Source organism: Protopterus annectens, chromosome 7.part0 (assembly GCF_019279795.1).
Source record: "Protopterus annectens isolate FY-2018-M chromosome 7.part0, PAN1.0, whole genome shotgun sequence".
Classification (NCBI taxonomy): Eukaryota; Metazoa; Chordata; order Ceratodontiformes; family Protopteridae; genus Protopterus; species Protopterus annectens.
Window position 1 is genome coordinate 663,529,622 of NC_056739.1, and position 22,783 is coordinate 663,552,404.

Genomic DNA, 22,783 nt, shown 5'->3' on the forward strand with positions numbered 1-22,783 from the left:
TTAAATGTGCATAACTCTACAACATAACTTACACATTCATGATGGGAATGTTAACTTTCAAGGAAATTGAACTCATGATACCAACAAAAGAACAACATATGTGAATGGAATTGAACCCTTCCCTTTGGCAATGTTATTCTTGAGACCAAGATATAAGCAAGCAATTCCATGGAAGCATTCATAGAAAAAGTGTCTGATAAAGCAGATTCCAGGGAACCAGATCACATGATAACAAGCTAACAAAAAGTACCTTCTAAATACCTTTGAAAATACATGTTCTTGACTAAGGCATTGCCAAGGTAGACCAAGAAACACTCATAGTAAAGGTGACTGACAAAATACATTTTGTGGGATTGGAACACATAATGGCAAGACAACAAACTCTACCCAAATGGGTCAGAACCCCTGCCTTTGCCAATGACATTCTCTAGACCACTGAATTATTAAGTGACAATGCAGACATGCTAATACTGCAAACACAGATTTCTGGAAAATGTTACAACAGTGTTGAAAATAGAAAAGGGAACATTGGAAAACAACATAACAACAGTAAGTGGAATAAAAACATCCTGACAGTGTGTTGTCAAGGTACACATCACTGAACCACAAAAGCCATTACATGCACATAGTATGTTTAACCTATGAATATTTTATGAGTGCATGATTATGAGTTTATATATTTATTATATTGCTACAATAGATTTGAACCCCTTCCTGCCTAGCAGTACATTATCACGTGCAGCCACAGAAGAACTTAAAATGAATATATCTGAAAGTAAACATTTCAGGGGAATGGTGGAACCCTGTGGAGTACTGACAAATAAACTAAGGTAACCAGCATAAAACATTCAAAGGATCAAAACCCATCCCCTGCTTTATAGACAATGTACACAGCAAGGGCAAACAGTTACATATATACATTATGTTTAAGTTTATTTCTTCTGTTCAATGCAAATGATTAGTACTTAATATGAATTGTTTGAAGACTGCTCCAAGACAGACCTCCTCAGATTTGTCTGCATGCTATGCTATAGACCACTGCATTAACAAGTGAATCCACAGAAAAATGTATAATAAGCATATTATAAAACACAAATTTGAAGGGAATGTTGGAACACTATGGAACACTGAAAAGTAAGAATTGGTAACCAGCATACAGCAATTCGAGGATCAAAATCATCCTCCCTACTGTATGGACAATTATAAAGCAATGGTAAACTATTACGTACACGTACTGTGTTTAAGTTTATTTCATAAATATATTGTAAGTGATTAGTACTTGATACATATTGCTTTGAAGACTGCTACAGTATAGACCTTAATGGATTTGGACTCCTTCCTGCCTAACTGATATTTTATAGACCAGTGCATTATCAAGCAAAGCCATAGAAGATATTATAATAATTATAGCAGGAAACACATGTTTTGAAAGACTGTAAGAACAGTATGGGAGACTGAAAGACATTGCTAAACAACATGTAACCATTATTGGATTAAAATCTTTCCAGTAGTGTATTGACAATGTTCATGTTACTACAGGACGACTTGGAAGCTGTTAAAGTGAAACCATTAACTTCACCCTATGGCATTATTGCCTATGTCACATCAATGGTCCAATCAGTCGTGCACTGGATGCCATGGTCTTAGCTCATTCAAAGGATTTTTTTTTTTCAATTTTTGTCATAGGACAAGAAGTTTCATTTCTCTGCGCTTAAATATGGACAGTGAAGTTTTTCTGTCTCTGCCAAATGTTGTGCAAAGTATAACACAGGTAAAAAAAATTCTGTTGTTCATAAGACCTTTCTCTATGTGTGGTGTGTTGATTTGTTCTTTGCAATCATTAAAGGTTGTGAATGGTAAAGGACAACACAATAAAAGGTGAAGACACAAAGATTCAGCAGTATGAAGGCAAGTGAAGAAAACAGACATCAATGGATATGAATCAATAGTTTTCACAGTGATATGATGCACAGTAGTGTATTACTATTGGCAGCCTCTGAACCTGGTTCTTAGGGGTCATTAAAAAGACATGTATGTGTCCTGACCAAAGGGCTGTGGCTAAGTTTGCAGATGACTGGAAGCTAGGCACAGTCACTGAATTCCCAAATAAATTATCCAACCTGCAGAAAGGTTTCCCAAGTAAACAAATGGAATACAAATCATGGACAGAAAGTAAATGCCAAAAATGCACTATTATATCCTTTGTGAAGTCATCTACCACAGGGAATGTTCATATTGACAATACACCCTTTAGAGTTGACCTATTTTTTCAGAATTTGGGAACTTATGTGAATAGTGACCTAACTTTTAAACAACATATATCCATTGTTGTAAAAAAGACCTTCTATGGTGCACATATTATAAACAAAGATGTGTCTAGATCTAGGGATGGTATTGACCCCCTTTAATCAGCCCCCATTAGGCCAATCATTAAATATAATACCCTGGAACATCCATTGAGATACCTTACTAAAAGGTTACAATGCCTAAACAGCACATCCTACATGGACCTACTCAAAGCCCTGTCACTGTATTTAATATCCTACAGAATCCCATCCGTCTCTGTTAAAGCAATGGCAGGACTTAAATATTAATCTAGGGTTTGATTATGTGAGACTCCTATTGTCCTATTTTTCACCATTAGAAACTGAACTTCGGAACAAAACAGATGTTCTCTATCAGTATATTCTCGACAATTTCTCTTCTGATTATTGTAGCGAGAAATTATGTGCAGTTTTTACACATGTTAAATCTTTTGGTGAAAGGTTGAGTAAAACCAAGCAACATAAACTAAAGAGAGACCACACAGACTTTCAAAATGGCCAAGTGTTTGTGTGGCCTAGACATCAGGGTGAACAAGTTAATGCCATTCGTAATACCACTCATCAGGCACATGTCTCTGCTGGTTTAGAAGCTGCCAATGACCCTATATTATCATCTTTAGATCTCCACTCTACGGTGCAGACAGTGACGGTTTCTAACCGGATTCGTGATTTGGACCCTATTGAGATCCAGAGTATGGATACACCACCACCAAATCAGGAAGCCCTGCTGAACCATCATTGTACAGGAGCGATATCCAAGAATAAGAATGTGAAAGATATGAAGAATCCCCCTTTTTTACCCTATCAACGGAAGTTTACCCCACAAGGGAGGAGACGTTCCAGCAGCAGGGGAGCGAAAACGCAAATATTCTGTCGAACGGAATATGTCCAACCGAAGGACAAGGTACTGACTCTGGTGTTTAATTTTTCTAATGTTGCTATTGATCCAGCTGTATTGAGCCTTCTCAATAGAGGCCTTTCTTTTATTCCTGCTGCCAGAGCTTTACTAGAAGATACACTACTGGACTTGAGACTCTTTTGTAGACGTGTTAGTCTTAAACTCTTTTTTGCAAATAATGATAGCAGTATTAATTCAAATGAACCACAACATATTTTCAAGAAAAAGAGTACCTTTTCACCCCCATTACAACCAATGTTACAATGTTTTTTGGATCTTTGTGAAAATGATTTATATATGTTGTTTTCCTCAAAACATAACAGGAAAGGGAGGTTTTATAATCTCAATAGAGAAGAAAATTGTGCCCTAACTTGGCTTAAGGGCAATGATAAATTAGTTGTGAAACCTGCAGATAAAGGGGGGGGGTAGTATTAATGGACTCAGAGGATTATAAGAAGTGCATGTTTGAACTGTTATCTGATCATAACACGTATATTCGTATTTCCACACACCATGTGTCTACCATTGTGAACAATGTTAAGGATAACATCTATGATCTACTGCTATGCAGGCAGATCAGTTTAGAGCTATATGAGTATCTGTTGCAAACTGACCCGATTATACCCATTCTTAAGGGCCTCCCGAAGGTCCATAAGGAGACATGGCCCATTCGCATGAGACCCATTGTAGCAGGTGGGAGTTGGGTTACGGCCCATATTTCTACCTTTCTTGAGAGTATTTTACGTCCAGTGGTAGATAGCTGTAGTAATATACTTAGGGATACCTACCAACTACTTGAGACCCTGAAAAGTGTACATTTAGAGAAATCCAGGGGAAGTTACCTACTTGTAACCATGGATGTTGAGAAACTTTTTACATCTATCCCCAATGAGGTAGGCATTCAATATATTAGAGAACTACTACACAAGGAAACTCAATTCTCCACTGATAGAATCACTTTGGTTACGCAATTGTTGGATATAGTTCTTAGCAATAACGTTTTCATGTTTGGAGATGAGTTCTTCCTGCAGGCATGGGGGGTAGCTATGGGGACCCCTGTGCCAACACATATGCTAACCTCGTAGTTTATTGGTGGGAGAAACAGTTTCTATTTGGTCATACATCCTTTAACCAGGTTAAATATTATAAAAGGTTTGTGGATGATATACTCCTAATTTGGGAAGGACCCAGGACAGATTTCTTAGTATTATTGGAACATCTGCATACTACCACTAATTTTTTGAAGTTTACGGTAGAGAGCTCCCATTACCAGGTAAATTTTTTAGATGTTACAATACGTTTGACTGATGAAGGGCTCATTACCACTACATTGTTTAGAAAAACTGCCTGGAGAAATGCATTGCTGGCTGCTGATAGTATGCATCCAGCATTTACCTTTCATGGGATAGTAACCAGTCAGTTCACCAGGGTATTCAGACTCTGTCAGAATGTGAAAGATTTACATGAAGAATCTACCAAGTTAGAATATTTGTTTAATGAAAGGGGCTATGATATGCAGATGGTTAGAGATATCAGGAGGAAAATTATTGGTGACATAGATTCTGCCACTATTTGTGAATCACATACAACCCATGGGTTCAGAAATAAAGTCCCTGTGGATTTGACTCGTGATGGTAATACCTTACAATATGTCATTAAATATACCAGTGAAGTTGAAAGTATTAGATGTATCATCAGAAGAAACTGGAATGTTCTCACTGGGAACAAGCAGATCAAGGATATAGTGGGTTCTTCACCCAGATTCTGTTATAAAAACAGTGATAACTTAAGGAAACAACTATGTAATGATCAACATATTACTAATGTAAGCAAACCCACATGTTTACTTTTGGGTGATATAACAACTAAAGGGACTTACCCTTGTCTACATTGTCCCAGATGTAATAGCCTTAGTAAAACGCAGGAATTCAAGCACCCGTGCATGGATATAACTTTTAAACCTAAATTTTATGCTGATTGCAATACAAAAAATGTTGTCTATTTGGCTACTTGTCTTTTCTGTTCAGCCTTTTACGTAGGCTTAACTAAGAGGAGATTGCGTGATCGCATTTATAACCATCTCTATGAAATTAGAAGACAAGATGAGACTAATGCCTTGGCTAAACACATACAAGAATATCCCTCCCATTGTTTTGCCTTTAGAGTCTTACAGACTATTAGACCCACAGCTAGGAGAGGTAGCAATGAACACATGCTAGCCAAGGCTGAGTTACACTGGATACTCAAGTTAGCAGCACACCTTCCCCCGGGCCTGAATAGCTACATACCTTTAAAACCTATACTACTTGAACGTAGATAGGATTGCATAAGTTTATTATATTTTATTTCGTTCCTATATATTTAGGGTTCTCTTACCACTATACTGTTTGGACATGATGGCTTTAACATCTATATTCTTGTATGACTTTGTCTATTTTTTAGCCATGGTCTGAGGGTGCTCCTATTCCATTAATATTCCCTTTTTTGAGGTTTACCCATTACATACCTTATGTTTATTAATATTAGCTTGTCTTATGGCACGAACATTATCTCTAATATAGAGGAATTACTCACTGGTATCATTTTTCTGTAACTTTTGATTTAATATCTACACTTTCTATACTTAATGATTCCTCTTTATAAGTCTAATATAGAACAGCATGAAGATATGAGGTCTCATGCATGCATCTTAATGCCTCTTAGTAGGTACAACGCAGGGTGGTTTCTAGCCTATGTTGGCTTGATACACTTTTAACAAGCATAGATAGGTCACCCTTTATATATATTTATTTAAGCTATTACTTTATTTGTCACTCAGAGAGGTCTTATAGTCTAGCTGCTAATATGATGAGCTTGGATCCACCATATATACAGGCTATTATGCTTGTTTGTACATATCTTTTATGTTTGCGTATATTTCTTATATACTCTATGTATTTCCTCATTTTTCTTATTTTATTAGCGATGTATTTAGTTTAAATGTTCATAGAAGGGAGGCACTTAGTTACGGTACTTGAACCAATGCCCCTTTCATTGATATGATTAAGTTTCAAGCAACTTCGGTAGTGGTTATAAACACGGTTTAATGCTTGTAAAGATATGTATACTCTAGGCATTAGGACCCAGAAGAAGCCTTGTCTTCTTCAAGTCATCTTTCAGAAGCACGTGATTCTCCGTATAGCTACGAACGCTCTTGGATGTGTATTATACACAAAGTAGAAATGGTTTGTAAACATACACATGGTTTTGGATCGTGAAATGCTCTACTGAGGCAAAGTAAGCTCCATTTTTATGCTGTACGCTTGGTCGTAGATTTTCAGCGTTCTTCATGTTTATTTTTGATATATTCACGCTAGTGAGTAGTGAGTTGTTTTATTTAGTTTTATTATGCTGAATACTGCAATGGCTGATATGCTTGACGAAAATGAAGGTTAGCATAATACTGAACTAAAATATATATCTGATGTTTTAGAATTCTTTGGAGCTGTTTTTAGATAAGCATTGTTGTTTGATTTGAATGATGGTTATGATTCATTATTACATTGCTATGTGTATAATTTATATGAACAGTTTTAGGTAATGCATTTTAAACTGTTTTTTAAACTGTTTTTTAAACTGTTTTCTAGATTGTTTTTTGTCTCTATGACTACTAATTTATAATTGATTAATTGCATTTGTATGTCTAATGAGCCCGCCCAAAAGTTGTATATAAGCATTACAGATTTCATTTTGAATTGATATCTGAAGAAGCATAGCTTGGCTATCTGGCTCATTTCATGTTATTTGAATAAAAGTTCTTGCTGTTCTTGAAAGATTGCCAATGGTCATTACTTGGGAGTTGCTGTAACCTATGTCTTGCTGATAGATTCGTGGTGGCTGCTTTCACATTTTTACAGCCTTTTCTTCCTTTTGTTTGGTGAGAGCACCTTCAGCTGTGAGTAGTATTCCTGGTACTGTTATCCTACAGAATGCTAAGAGGTGACCTGTGTTTGGCATACAAGACTTCCTCCCACCCATTGCTGATGGATTTACTGCACATCAGCAAGTGACATGAGATAATAGTCAGTCTATGGATCTAAACTTCTCCTGTAACATCAATAGAATGGTTTAGAGGAAAAAGTATATCTTGCAGAGGACACCGCTACTGTGGAACACACTTCCTTTTGGAATAAAACAAAGTTCATCTCTGTCCATGTATTTGAACCCATGCCTATTTCACTCATAGCCCTGAAACACAGCATTAGCCAGGTATGCCATCAAATGTATTAGAGGAAAGACATTAAAAATAAAATGTTGCAGAAGAATGACATATAGTTGCATGATGAAAGCATAATATTGTGTAATATTATTCCACCCTTTGGGTTTAGAACCTGACACCCAATACACTGTGAAATGGCTCATCATATCATGAATATATTGAGGCATAGAGGCCATCACAATGAAAGTGTTAATGTTACAGTTAAAATAGTACTTATTGAAACATTTTGTGATGTGCATTCATGTTAAGCTCATTTGCAAAAACAATAGCTAGCTGTCAGAGTGTTCGAAGGACTTTTATCACTTTTTCTCATAGAACCTGGAAATGTTTTCCTTTGCTTATATATGTCAAGCAATGTTGCTCTCTGCTAACCATTGTGCAATATATGAGCACAGAAAGTGAAGTTTATGACCAGATAAAAGGTTGGACACAGCCAAATAAGACAGACCTGAAAAATGGAAGCAAGCAGAGGATAGAACACACTGTGAGGTAATAAGGAATTATCAAAATGGAAGTGAGATAAGAACGTATACCTCAACCTCTTTGCTCAGTAATCTTGGTGAATTAAAATTATTTTCTAACTGAAATTTACTGACTGAAATCCTCAATGATCAGTTAGACAAACTCACATTTTATAATGAAGTATACAAGACAGTCACGTGTTCAGTAGTTAAAGGTCTGTGAAGTCGAGTGGTATGGGTGGGAGTATTTTTTGTGGAACAGGTATCCTTATTTATTTATTTATTTTGAGAGGAAAAAGTTCAAGAAGAGGGGGAGGGTAGGTTGAAAGGGAAAACAAATGACTGACAGGGTATGAGCTAACGCAATGATAGAGGAGGAGCACAATGGTGAGGGAGACATCAGACAGAGGGAAAACAATGGTAAGGAGAGGATTGTACATCATACAGTGGTCGGCATAAACATAAAAAGAAGTGGAACACAGCATTTCAGGTTAGGATTTAGTGCTGGGAGATACGATCTCTGCCATCTTTGATGTAATGTGCTATTGTTACTCACACTGAGAGCCATTACCACTGGGTCCTAACGTAAGACCTGGAGGCAGTTCTAGGCAGGGACACAACATAAGTTATCTAAGCTTAGTCTCTGTATAGCAGATGTAACTTCCTGGACAGTATTTTCCCACAAGCTCTGACAGTTCCTGATGGGTGATATTATTGTCACCTCCATGTACATTGCTACAAGTAGGTACTAGTGTACCACCCTCTGGTAGGCTAGGACAGGAGGTGTGGAGCCAACTCTGGCAGCCTGATGTCCAGATGTGCTGGGTGCCTTTGGTAGTTTTTGTTGTGGCACTGCTGATTCAGCCTGTGCTGGATTGGCAAATCCAGTTCTATTTAGTGCTGCATATAATAGTAACAGAAATGGAGATGCATTAAAGAAAAATAAACAAAGACAAAAGACATAGTGATAAAGTGAGTGGGGCAGAGACAATACATAAATAATGAAATTACATTTATAGTAATTTTTTCGTGCACATAAAATGCAGCAAAAGAAAATAAGATTTTAATAGTTGGATCTACACAGTCCCCAGGATTCATGATCTCAAAATTCTGTGCAGGAACTGTGTAGCCATTCCTGCATGTAATATGGCCACCGAGTGATCCACGAATGCGCAGTTTTAATGTGCACGAGTGGGCCTACACTGTTCCTGCACAGAAAGCCATGCAATATGCTTATCAGTTCATTTGCTTGTGAAAACCATGCAAATGAGCTGATTTAGCGATCCTGCAAAGAGGTAGGTCTCAGTGCAGGAACAGTGGTATTTGCAGAAATGTATTTGGTTACTAACCTAATACATTTCTGCAAATAAGCAAACAGAGGCCTAACAGCACTCAGAAAAGCATGTATTAAATAGATTGGGCATGCTAATGGCCAAATATATGGTGACTGGCATGGAAAATCACCCAATAATTAAAAAAAAAAAGTTTGATTTATTTTTGGCCAATCTCGGCCAGTTAAGCATGGGGAAGCACTGCTCAAACAGGATGGTGGGGAAAATAAAAAAAAAAAAAAAGGTTAAAAGACAATTGTAGGGGAAATCTGCATTTTGCCATGATAGTCAATGGCATTCAGAAATTAAACAATGGCAGGGAACAGTGGTTGCTAAGGGGGGAGGCTCTTGTGTAGTGCAGTAACTATGGAGTAAGGCAGTGGGGTATGTTAATGAGGGGACTTATACTAAATCACAAAATTCTTCTAAGTGTCATACTGCACCTAACCATGTGGGTGCGCTAACACCACCGTGTAGACAGGAGGAGCAACTAACATGAAAAGGCGCTGTGTCATGCTAGCTGTAAGCACATTGGATCTCTGTTGGCTGGATTTGTACTTAGCTAAGCACAGCTAAGCAAGGGTGTGTGTCTGAGGCTGTATAGTCTTATTCCATGAACTGAGGAGCATGTTCACAGCCAGTGAAGGGCCATTTCCTGCTGATTACACTACCTAATGGATATGGGTGGTGAGCCAGGGATTAAACAGGAAGGACATAGGAAAAGTAAAAGGAAATAGCAGAACAAGGGAAATGCAGTACAAACAGCAATATGGGATACTGCAACACACAATGGACCATTGAAAGCACTCATTAATAAAGCTGGCAGGTGGCTACATAGCTGAAAACAGGAGGAGATGTAAAAAAATAAATAAAGGGCAACAGCACAATAAAGGAGAAATGAAGTAGAAATCACTAATATGGGACTCTTGCAACTCACAGTGGGCCAGGTAAAGCACACAATAATACAGCTGGCAGGTGGCTTTCATAGCTGAAAATGGGAGGAGATGTAAAAAACATTTAAAGGGCAACAGCAAAATAAAGGAGAAATGAAGTAGAAATAATAATATGGGACTCTTGCAACTTACAATGGGCCAGGCAAAGCACATAATAATACAGCTGGCAAGTGGCTGCCTAGCTGAAAGTGGGAGGAGATGTAAGTAAAAAATAATTTAAAAAAAGGCAACAGCAAAATAAAGGCAATCATGCACAAATTACCAGTAATGCCTCTAACACTCACAGTGGCCAAACCAAAGCCATGATTAATATAGGTGGTAGCTGGAATATATCATAGTCAGCCAATCCTACAGGCAGCATCTGCAGCACAACAGTATAAAGTATGGAATCACCTTACTGTCTGTTTTTTCCCACAAACTCTGCACCACTGGTGTATATATGCAGGGAAATTTTAACTGGAAAATGTTAGGGGCTGCCATTGCTTTGATCCATCAGTATGTACTAGAGGCTGAAGAACAACAGCAAAATCCACAGAAAAATAGTTTATTACAAACTCTCTCTTACTAGAGGCTGAGGTTGGAGAGGAGGATAATGCTGATAACCACCACAGACAGAGGAGGAGGAGAAGAGTGTTCAGACCCAGAGTAACCTACCAGGGGCTACATGATCTGGAGAAAGTAGAGAGCTACAAGGTGGACAGAGACATACACCGGCAACTCACCGAGCTGTGCCAGCCTCAACTCAGAGCTGGAATCAGAGGGGAACCCATCCCAGTGGATACCAAGGTATGTGTAGCCTTAAGAATTCTAGCTACAGATACTGTCCAGAGATCTACTGGGGACATCATGGAGGTCTCACTGGCATCTGCATCCAGGGTGCTTCAGCAGTTCTTGGATGCCATGCTACCACATGCCAGTGAGCACATTTATTACCCCAACACTCGTGAGGAGAGGACCAGCAATATGTGTTTCTTCCACCATGTAGCAGAATACCCGGAAGTACTGGGTGCCATAGACTGCACGCACATCCACATGAAAGTACCACCCAGTGAACAGGGTATGGTCTACATAAATCGCAAAGGGCCAACCCAACAACTGGCAGGTCATGTGCAATGCCCAGGGTATTATCATGAGTATGTGTGCTGGCAGCCCTGGAAGCTATCACAACTCCTACATTTGGCATTTGTCCCAGCTGTACCAGGCATTTGCCAGTGAGTGCATCCTGTATGGCCATCTGGTGGATGATGCTGGCTATGCACTGGAGCTGTGGATAATGACATCTGTCAGAAATGCACAGATACCCACACAAGAATGCTATAATGAGGCACACGCACAAACCAGGATCATTACAGAGCATGTGTTTGGGATGTTCAAGTCATGGTTCCACTGCCTTGATATATCTGGTGGAGCCTTGCAGTACTCTCCAGCCACATGTGCACACATGCTCATAGTATGTGCCATGGTACACAATATGATCCTGAGGAAGCAGTTGCAGCAGGAACAGCACTGGGAAGGGCCACACAGCCCACCACCATTGCCAAGGTCCCCATAGGCACAGAGGGACTCACAGGAGGAGGCCCCTGAGCCTGCTCCCATAGGCAGATGGAGGTGTGCCCAATATGCTTAAGCCTTGGAAAAGAGGCAATGCATAGTACACACACTGACACTGTAGGGACCCCAGGGACTGAGACCTCTCTCTGACTTGCACACACAGTAAAATGGATGATATACACATTACATTATCTGTAACTTACCATGTATAGGCAGTGTACTCTGTTCATCCAGCATAGGAGGCTCTAAAGCACTGTTTTTATAACTGCCACAAGCACAAGGTAAGTCAGTCTTCTTAACAATAAATGAATGGAATAGTATGTTCTGCTAGCATATCTATGGTAATGCTGCATGCATGCAATGGAATGGGGTGGCCTACTTGGATAGTAGCACACAACAGGCAGCTATGTGGGCCACCAGGGAATATGTGGCCAAAACTGGCCTCCACACACTATGCAGTAGTACCCAAGGTGGCAAATCCCACTGCAGTATAGGTGTGGGGACAACTATGTGGGTGGTCATAGATCACAGACATGGATGTCAGGGTGGGGGTCTCATAACCACCCCTCACACCCACACAACAAGTCAGCTGTAGAAAACCACAGAGAAATGTCTGGTGAAGGCACACAAATGGTGGCAATATTGAATTAACCCCCTACAGAGTCACACAGTGATAGCACAGCAGGACCGCAGTTGCAGTAAGGCTATGAACGGTATAAGAAGTCTGAAACTAAAATGTATGCCAGTACAGTCAGACCTGGGGTCTTTACTGATATGCCACCAGTCCCCAAGACAGGGCACAATAGTATGGTAAATGGAACCAAAATGTAAAGCAAATACCAGCACAGTCTGTGCAAATGTGTACAGTGGACAGGTGTGCCCCCCCCATATACCCACACAAATGCCATAACATATATGTTTGCATGGAAATAGTAGCATAGCACACATTGGCATGGCCGTACCAATATACATGGAAAATGTTGCCTGTCCACAATATGCAGGGGTCAATGAGCTATGTGTATGTGTGGTTAATACTATCTGAATCTGGCCAGCATGTTCTCCTGGCAGTCATCTTGTAATGCCCTAGTTACAATGCTGCCTTTGACAGGGCCATGTTCAGATAACTGCAGTGCCAGCTCTTATGCATGTCAGTGACACCCACTGCTCTGCCACTGACATACCTGGAAGTCACAGTGCTATGTGTAATATGATACACGTATTATTGACATCTTGAAGGATGTGTAGCAGAGATGCCAAGGCTTTTGTGAATATAAGTGCTGTGTGGTACTGTTGCCAGTGGTCATTCTCAATAATCCTTTTTCTCATGTTTGCTTTTCCAAATAATGGTCATGCCTGCACAGTTGAATGCACTCTGTACCCACACCGATAACTCATAACCTCTGACAGCAATATATCTGGGCAAGGGCAGAAGGAAAAGTGGAACAATGGCACAATGATAGGCATGTGTTGTAAATATCACCCTTACATACTGAGAAAGTTGGTGGGATGAGGGGTTTGTAGTAGAGGGAATTGTCTGAAGGTTATGTATTCGGAAACAGTAATGTCTGTATTATTTTGTAACATCACACTTTGATTATATGTAAATAACTTGCCATAAAAACACAAGTTTATGTAGAAAGGATGAAATCTCTAGCCAAATACCTGGACAGCCTGCCAAAAAATGTACAGATCAGAGGTATGCACACAGAAGCGTATAAGGTCTCAGGTTAGAAAGATACCACACAATCAGGAGATCCCCAGCCAGTATATCACCAGGTTGCTGGACTGTTCACACAGCTGTGTATCATTACTATACTGGCTGTAGCTGCACCTCACAAATGGCCTTGTTGGGCAAGAATTTACATAGCTGCCCTCATAATATTGGTCTATGCATCATACAACTACTATTCCTCTGGTAAAGCACTGTGATGATCTGAGGATGTCAGTCACTAGGTAATGACACAATACATTGCAATTTCAGACTACAGATAAGTCAGAATATGTCTGCTAAACAAAACAAGTACCCTAAGGAAAGTCCTGTGTACACCTGAGAGGTATGGCTGTAGCACACAAAACCCTGGACTGGAGTACACCTATCTCTGGAATGGAGTCCCACCCTAACTATAGAAGGTCACATTGGGCATGCTCCTACACTTTGAATCACAAGACATGTTGGAACCCTCATCAGAATATGTGACTGAATTGTGTATATATGTCCATGCATACAGACAGCTATGTACACCTCAACTGTCCCCACACACACACACATCAGACAGAATTACCCTCAGCTAGCTGTAGGTGGCCCATATGTGATATATCTGCATTTGTTGTGTGAGATACTCACACACACACACACACACACACATATATATATATATATATATATATATATATATATATATATATATATATATATATATATATATATATATATATATTATATATATATATGGGCAACAGATAACATATGTCAAGCATACACACACATAGATGTGGGGAACTGAAAGACAGACAGTGATACAGAGAGAGACACAGGGGGACACAGGCAGAGTGAGTCGCACACACAGATACCCTGAATGGCATACAGTGATGTCCTACTATTAACAGTGGGAAACCAGTTGTAAACAGTCGCACGTGCCAGCATAAAATGTGAGTCCTATTGTGTAACAGTACTGAGGCTGGGTTTGTAATATCACATCACCTGCCTGTGTGTGTGTTCCTCCAATAGGTCCAAGTATTAGGAGACTCTTCCCACACAGTACACTTCACATTGCCCTACTTCACAAGATCTACTGCTTTTATTTACCTTAGAAGTACCATTGGACACTGATCACCCCTATAAGCTCTGTAGCATGTGCGATAACTGCATAACGCTATACTAGAAAAACTAGATAGGTAGGGGTTCTAATCCCAATACTGGCAACTATGTGCGTGTGTGTGTGTGTGTGTGTGTGTGTGTGTGTGTGTGTGTGTGTGTGTGTGTGTGTGTGTGTGTGTGTGTGTGTGTTTGTGTGTGTGTGAGGGTGTGTGTGTTTGTTTGTATGTGAAACTGTTTTAGGCCATTCCCACCCACAAGACTTCCCAGTACCCCACTTTATCAGTCTTGCTGATGTAATTCTCCTTATTGGCACATTGGCCAGTTGTCAGCCCAGTAAGCTCTGTAGCATGTGTGATAACTGTGTGATGCAATAGTACAAAATACTAGCTTGACAGGGGTTTTAATCTCAGATCTGGTGTGTGTGTGTGTGTGTGTGTGTGTGTGTGTGTGTGTGTGTGTGTGTGTGTGTGTGTGTGTGTGTGTGTATGTGTGTGCATGTGTTTGTAAGAAGAATTATTTTGATATGTCTCCCACCCAATGCCCAACTTTATCAGTCATGCTGATGTCATTCCCCTTATCAGCACCTTTGGCTAGTTACCAGCCCAGTAAGCTCTGTAGCACATGTGATATCTGTGTAACACTACAGTACAAATAACTAGAAAGACAGGGGTTCTACTCTCTGATCCACTAAATGTGTGTGGGGGTGTCTAAGTGTATGTGAAAGTGTGTATGTTTGTAGGAAGAAATATTTTGATAAGTTTCCCACCCACTGGCATACTTTATCAGTCCTGATGATGTTATTCCCCTTATCAGCACCTCTGGGCAGTTGTCAGTCCAGTAAGCTCTGAAGCATGTGCGATAACTGTGTAACACTCTAGTACAAATAAGTGGATAGGCAGGGGTGCTACTGTGAGATCTGGCAAATGTGTGAGTGTGTGTAAGTGTGCGTATAACTGTGTATGTTTGTAGGAAAAGTCTTTTGATAAGTTACCAACACACTGGCCTACTGTATCAGTCATGCTGATGTCACTCCCCTTATAGGTTCATAGGTGTGTACTAGACTAATGGACCTGGAGCTGTTACAAGCCTAGCCCATAGACATGCCCTGCCATTATGCCACCCGACATTAGTTCCCCGTGACCCCATTAAGTAGAGCCACTGGAGTAATCCATGAGGTGAACATTCTATTACCCATCCACTCATCAAGATATCTCTGAAGCATGGTCATCTAGATGCTTTGCTTGACATGTATGGGAAGTCTATTCCAGGGCATGTGCAGTCTCTGGGTGAGGATCCTGCCCCTCCAGCATGTTGTGTTGATTGTGGCAATGAGGTTGAGGCCCCTGCAGTGTGTGGTGCAGAGAGATTGGGATGTCTTTAGATGTAGCATTTGTAAAAGAGCTGGGTCAGACATGGCTTTGCAAGTCAAGTAGAGATCACTTGTAAGTAGGTGATATGAGACTGAGAATAGCTAGAGTCTCTTGAGTTTGACTGTATAGGATGTGTTTAATGCCTAGGAGCTTCACTGTGAAGTACTTCGGTGAACATTCCAGCTGTTGCAGGTGTCTAGTGAGGTACATGGCAAATGGCCCATTATACTTGATGATTGGTGTAAGGAGGGATGAGTACACAGAGATAATGACCTCCTTCTTCCTGAATGCTAAACCCTCGGTAATGAGATTTGCCATATAGAATGATTTCTTGACCACAGTGCAATGTTGGTGGTTAAAGGAGAGACTGCTGTCAACCTGTGTACCCAGATCTCTTATAATGCCTACAGTGTTCAGTGGGCTCCAATCAATGTGGTACTTAGTGGGAACTAAGATTTTACCAAAGGGGCTGATGATGTTTTTTGTGGTGTTAAGCTTCAGGCCATGGTTTCCACACAAGTTAGTTGTCTCAGTGATGCCTTTCTGTAGGATGTCTGCATCAATTGTGGAGTTAATGATGGCTCCAAGTTTGCAGTTGTCTGTGAACTTGGTCAGCAAGAGTTCCTTTGTGTTGGCCTGGACTCCTGAGAAGTACATGCTGAACAGGAAAGTACCCAGGACTAATCCCTGTTGGACTCCACTCATGACTGGCTGGCAGTCTGACTTGGAGCTCACTACTTTTACACTGTGTGTTTTATCTGTGAGCCAGTTTGCAACCCCCCAGTGATATATGGATTGATGCCTAGTCTGGTGGGTTCATCCATAATTCCTGACTGAGGATTTGTAGCAAGAGCCTTTGCCAGATTGATTTAGGCTGTATGCAGTGCCTTACTGTCATACACAGCCCTGGTGACTGACTCAAATAAGTCAACTAGGTTGAGCAGGCATTATCTAGCTTTCACAAAGCCAAACTGTGTGGGGTCCAAAGTTAGGAGATTACCTATATGTTTGTCGACCAGATCCCTGATGATGTGCTCCATAGCTGTACATATTGGACTCATCAGGCTAATGGACTGATAATTCTTAGGGTCTGTAGTTGCCACACCTTTATGGAGAGGGATGACTGTAGCAGTGCGCCATTTGGGAGGTACAAAGCCTGAAGTGATGCTGTGACCGAACAGGGTACCTAGATGTGGTTCCAGGTATCTTTGTAGTTCATGTAGAACACAGCCAGGGATAATGTGGGGTCCCATTGAAGCTGTATTCTTGCCCGTGCAGGTGTAGCCTGGGTAGCAGTTATCCTGGGTGCCTGGCATTCTGATTGTTCCCCTAGTGGGGGAGGGAGGTAAAGCCGGCACTGCATGTGTTGGCAAGAATATTGGCAATATTTGTTGGCTCACTATAGGAGGTAGCATTGTGCAGTAACTCAGAGCACTTCTGGGTAGTAGCATGGAGGTTCTTGATATCACTAACAAGGGATTTGTGATTGTTGTCAGTCTGCTGCAATTGTGCCATAATAGGTGGCTTTAGATGATTTCTTGAGGGATCTCAAGTTGTTGAGGCAAATAAGGGAGTTTTACCACTCTTCTGACTCCACCTTTTCCCTGCAACAGTTTCTTCCTTCTATTGTACAGGTTATTAATTGCAGGGGACAACCAGATTGGCCTCCAGTGTTTGGAGGAGAGTGTCATGGTTCTGTTGGGTATGGGTAGTTTCATGCATTGATGTACATGTTTGTACAGTGCATTTGTGCATGATTCATCAGTCTTGCAGGTAGTTTCCATTGGCGTGAGTGCTGTGATGTTAGCCATCTCTGTTCTTGTGAGTCCAAAGTCAGCTTTGGAGAGGTTATTCAAGGTGGTTGCCTTTGCGTGTGTGTGTGTGTGTGTGTGTGTGTGTGTGTGTGTGTGTGTGTGTGTGTGTGTGTGTGTGTAAGATGTGAATTTCCATGGTGATTACTATATGTTGGATTTGAGCAGGTAGTGCTTGACTACTGTTGTCAAGCAACATTCCCATATGTTAGTAATCAACACAGGTCAAGCATGTTGCTTCCTCTACTGGCTGTCAGAATGAGCTGGTCCAGGGCATTGCAACTGATGAATTCCAGGAAGCGTTGGGCCAGTGTATTGGTGCTTGAGTATCTTACCAGTTGATTGAGGTGTAGTTGAACTCTCCTAGTATGAGAGTGTTGGGTTGGACCTTGATAGTTTCCAAGGTGTTGAGGAATGTGTATTGAGAGTCTAGGGACATGGTTGTGAACCTATAGCAGGCTATGACCTGGATTGCACCATTACCCAATGTCAGTTATACCTGAAGTATCTCAGATGCATTATGCTGGGATACTACTCTGGATGTGTGCATATCTGTTAGTAATATGGAGACACCACCACCTTTGTAGCTGTGGTCCATGTTTTGGGGTTGACAGGTGTGGAATGAGTTATAGGCTGGTAGTGCAGGGATACTGTCTGCTGCTGCTGTAATCCAGGTCTCTGTTACAGCACAAATGTCAATGTTCTCCATATTGAGGAGTGCTTCAAGTGGCTGCATCTTGAGATGTAGATGGCTAGTGTTGAGCAGCATGACCCTCAGATTGCATATATATATATATATATATATATATATATATATATATATATATATATATATATAGTTGGTACAGTGGTGATTTGATTTGGAACACCACCTAAAAAGGCACTATAGGGGTGGCAAGACACTTAGCTTGTACCAGGAAACCCAGAGGTGAGAGATGCAGGTCATCTCTGGCAAGCCATCACAGTCTGTCAATCATGTCATCCCAGGTAGACACATACTGGATCCCATGAGAGTGACAGCAAACACTTAAGCTAATTGTTGAAGTCAATCATTTGTTGTTTGCACTGTGGTATCATTCTGGGTGACAGTAGTATACTGCTCAGGGTTACTGTCATACCTGCCTGACCCACATAATCTGAGAGCTCCACCATGTCTCTTTTCATATAGTCCATGGAGGTGTGTCTCAGGTCATTCACACACATGGACAATGACAGGGTGATACTTGTAGTTGTTGTGGAGTGACCTGACTGGGTGTGTTATGTGTTGGATTCTGGCACCTGACAGACAGCTGACTGTTACCTCCTGGATGTTCAACCTAGTGAGTGAGACATCTGTGTGCCTCACTATTGATTCACCTGATTACTGTATCAGGTGAGGTGGTTGGCCTTTGGGGCTTAGGTTGAGGGGCACACTGTGTAGGTAAGATATGTATCATGGGATTTGTGCTGTGTTGTGGTGGTTGAGGGAGTGTCTGTCTTGGTGGTCTCTGCTGTTTGGGTAAATGTCTATTGAGTGCCTCTGTGGGTGTATGGTTATTATTTGTATGTTAGAGCTGTGATAGTGGGTGTTCTGGAGGGGTATGTGCTCCATGTGGTGTGTTGCAGGTCTTTACCCTTCTCCTCTTGACCAGCTAGTCCAGTCTTCACTGGAGAGTGCTTATCTTCCAATTCGGTGATATAGGGGTATCTCTCACAAGTCTGAGTGTTGGGAGTTTAGAGGAGATGGTTGTCTGTGTACATGAGGCAGTTGCAACAGTGCATCAGAATGCCCAAGTGCACCAGGTTAATGGGCAAAAGCACAGAGAACTACACTTTAATCATGCCAGGAGGGTTGGTCATAACTATTAAGTACTGGAGCTAATTCTGTGAGGAACGACTACTGCTGATGGCTCTCAGGTGTGTTAGAATAATTGATAAAAAAAAACTGTTAAAGTGCAAAACTATTAGGCTATAGGAAGTGCAGGAGAGAAAGAACTAGCAAGATCTAAGGGGAAAACTGAAGGCAGACTTTCTGTCACCTGTGACAGTTTACCTCAGCTGTGCAGTTATCAACACCTTTGGCCAATTGTCAGCCCAGTAAACACTATAGTACAAATAATTAGATAGGCAGGGGCTCTAATCTCAATACTGGCGTGTGTGTGTGTGTGTGTGTGTGTGTGTGTGTGTGTGTGTGTGTGTGTGTGTGTGTGTGATCCATATACCATGTGTGCTATACCATTTTGAGTTGTGTATCACCCTATAAACTTCCCATCACCCTACTTTACTAGTTCTGCTGATGTCATTCACCTGAGAAGTACCTTGTGACTAGGTGAAAATATGTAAGCTCCGTGTCACATCTCATAACTGCTTAACACTATAGTAGCAATAACTAGATATGTAGGGGGTTCTAATCTCACTAATGGCAACTGTTTTTGTGTTTGTGTGAGAATTATATACTGTGTGTGTAATGCCATTTTGAGTTGTGTACCACCCTGTAAACTTCCCATCACTCTACTTTACTAGGCCTTCTGATGTCATTCATCTTAGAAGTACCTTGGCACTATGTGAAAATATGTAAGCTCCATGGTGTGTCTGATAACTGCTTAACACTATAGTAGAATTAACTAGATAGGTAGGGATTCTAATCTCACTACTGGCAACTGTGTGTGTCTTTGGATAAAGATCATATCCTGTCTGGCTGATACCATTTTTATTTGTGTACCATCCACACCCATTTACCATCTCCTGATTCATTACTTTATACAATGTGGTAACAGCATTTGCCTCACATGCAGCATGTTAAACCATTGTGCATGCCATACCAGTCCTCTGTACAGATGTCTATGGAATATTTAGATGTTTGCAACCTATATGTAGTCTGTGTTCATTAACAATGACCATGTATGTGATATTGTTGCCAAATTGACCACAGCGTGTGTAGTGATACACATGCCAGCATCAGGAATCATACCTGACCAAAACATCATACTGATACAACATCTGCTACATTATCACTTGTCCAGGCTTGTAGGAGCAATACATGACTCCACACCACATTTCTGGTGGGTTATCTCACCATCCATGAAGGCATTCACAACATTATGTGTTGTAAGAGGTAGTGTATGTCCCATACATATAATCTATGTATGCATGTCATGTGTATGTAGTAGTACAGTACATCAAGGTGGAAATGTAGGTTTACTAATTTGTCTATTGCCAACTGTGTTTATGTTACTGTGCCCACATCCCCTGTGTCAGTCCTTACTTTGTGTATGCAAAGGATATACCATTTTGTCTCCCTGTTCCACCCGGTGAACTCAGGAATACATACCACAAACCTGTCGTACACAGTACCATGCATGCCCTCATCAACTGCAGTAGAGTTGAGTGTATGGGAAAGAAATGGCCTACCAACAGATGTTGACAAGTGAATCTCTTGCAGTTAATGTAGTGGATATGCTTGTGAGGGACCTGCTGACAGTACTTCAGTAACCTGTTCTGTATGTATGAGCCTGTGGTACTACACAACACTGAACTGACATGTCTCAAGGCTACCTGTCTGTGATAAGGGGTATGTATGCAAGGTCACACTGTCTGACAGTGTCCCTCACACACTGTTGCATGCATACACACCTGGTACATGTACATATAAAGCTGTACCTTGCCTATGACATGCTCGGTGTATTCCCACTCTGCTGTACTCCCTCTTGGGAATGTCTGCAGGGCAACAGCCTGAAGATGTAAACCCATATGTCACAAGATGGGTTGCAAACTGGCTCAAGATAAAGGGCTCAAACATATGTTCATCACATGCCCGACTGAAGAAACTCAGCTCTATTCAGTCGCCATACCGTCTGCTCAGAGGTGATCTGTGCCTCGCAGACACCTGAAACACAAACAGAATGCAGCATATCAGACTACATTCAGTCAGTGGTACTAACAGCAATAATGCATCCTGGCTAATATGGTACATACACCTGTATGTGTACCCATAACAAATGCAAGCCGACAGCACCTTACATAGTATTACATAGCTACACTGTATTATATTCATCCTGTGCATCAGAACCATATTAGCATGTCCCTGCATCAATGGTATGGATGACAGGGATGTGATATAGGTATCATATGCACATGGTGTGGTGTGGGTTTGACAGAGGCATAGGCTGAGCCATACGGTTGACATCATGTGTGTGTGGTTGGAGGCGTATCCAACAGATGGGCTGTGCAGAGGTGCTGTGTGTGTCTGGAGTTGACCTACCTGTGATACAGATGTGTGCGTGTGTATGTATGCACACAGTCATGACATGCAGCTGCCCTACACAGGGGTACATTGGACACCTGTGGACTGTACATAGCAGGCTGTCCAGTTCACCATCTCCAGCCACGGACATGGGAACTGGTCCGGCTAGGGGTATCAATGGTACCACCAGGCCCAATTCCAGTTGCAGTACTGCTTCCTGATGGGGACAGCTGCATGCTGGATCCATGTCCCTGATGGGACTGGACAGGACCACATGGCCATGACCTGTTCCAGTGTGATGTGGACAGCAACCCCCCTTCAGTACTGCTGGTGTCACTGCCACAATGGGAGTGTGAGGGTGCATGTCCCTGACTTTCAGCTGTTGTTGTTGCTGACCTACAACCACGTGGCCAATGCCCATCTCCCACAACATGCTGTGGCATAGACATGCCACATTCGAGGACTGCCAAGGTCTCACCCCACCATCTATTCATGACCTCAGTATTTTGACGTGTGGCTTCAACAAGGTCATGTTTGTCACCACGTTAATCATGAAGAGTTGCATCCACGACCCTGAGTATTTGTCTGTTATGGCATTCACTACATGCCTGTGCATCCATGACAGCCCAAAACATGCATCTGGTGACTCCTGCTGTGGCACTTGCGACAGCAGATTGACGAGTAGTGGTCATCCTGTGAGCAGCCCTGTCCATCCACCTTTGTGGGGCCTCGCATGCACTCTGGCTATGGCCACTGTCTATACTCACACCTGCCATAGTCACCACA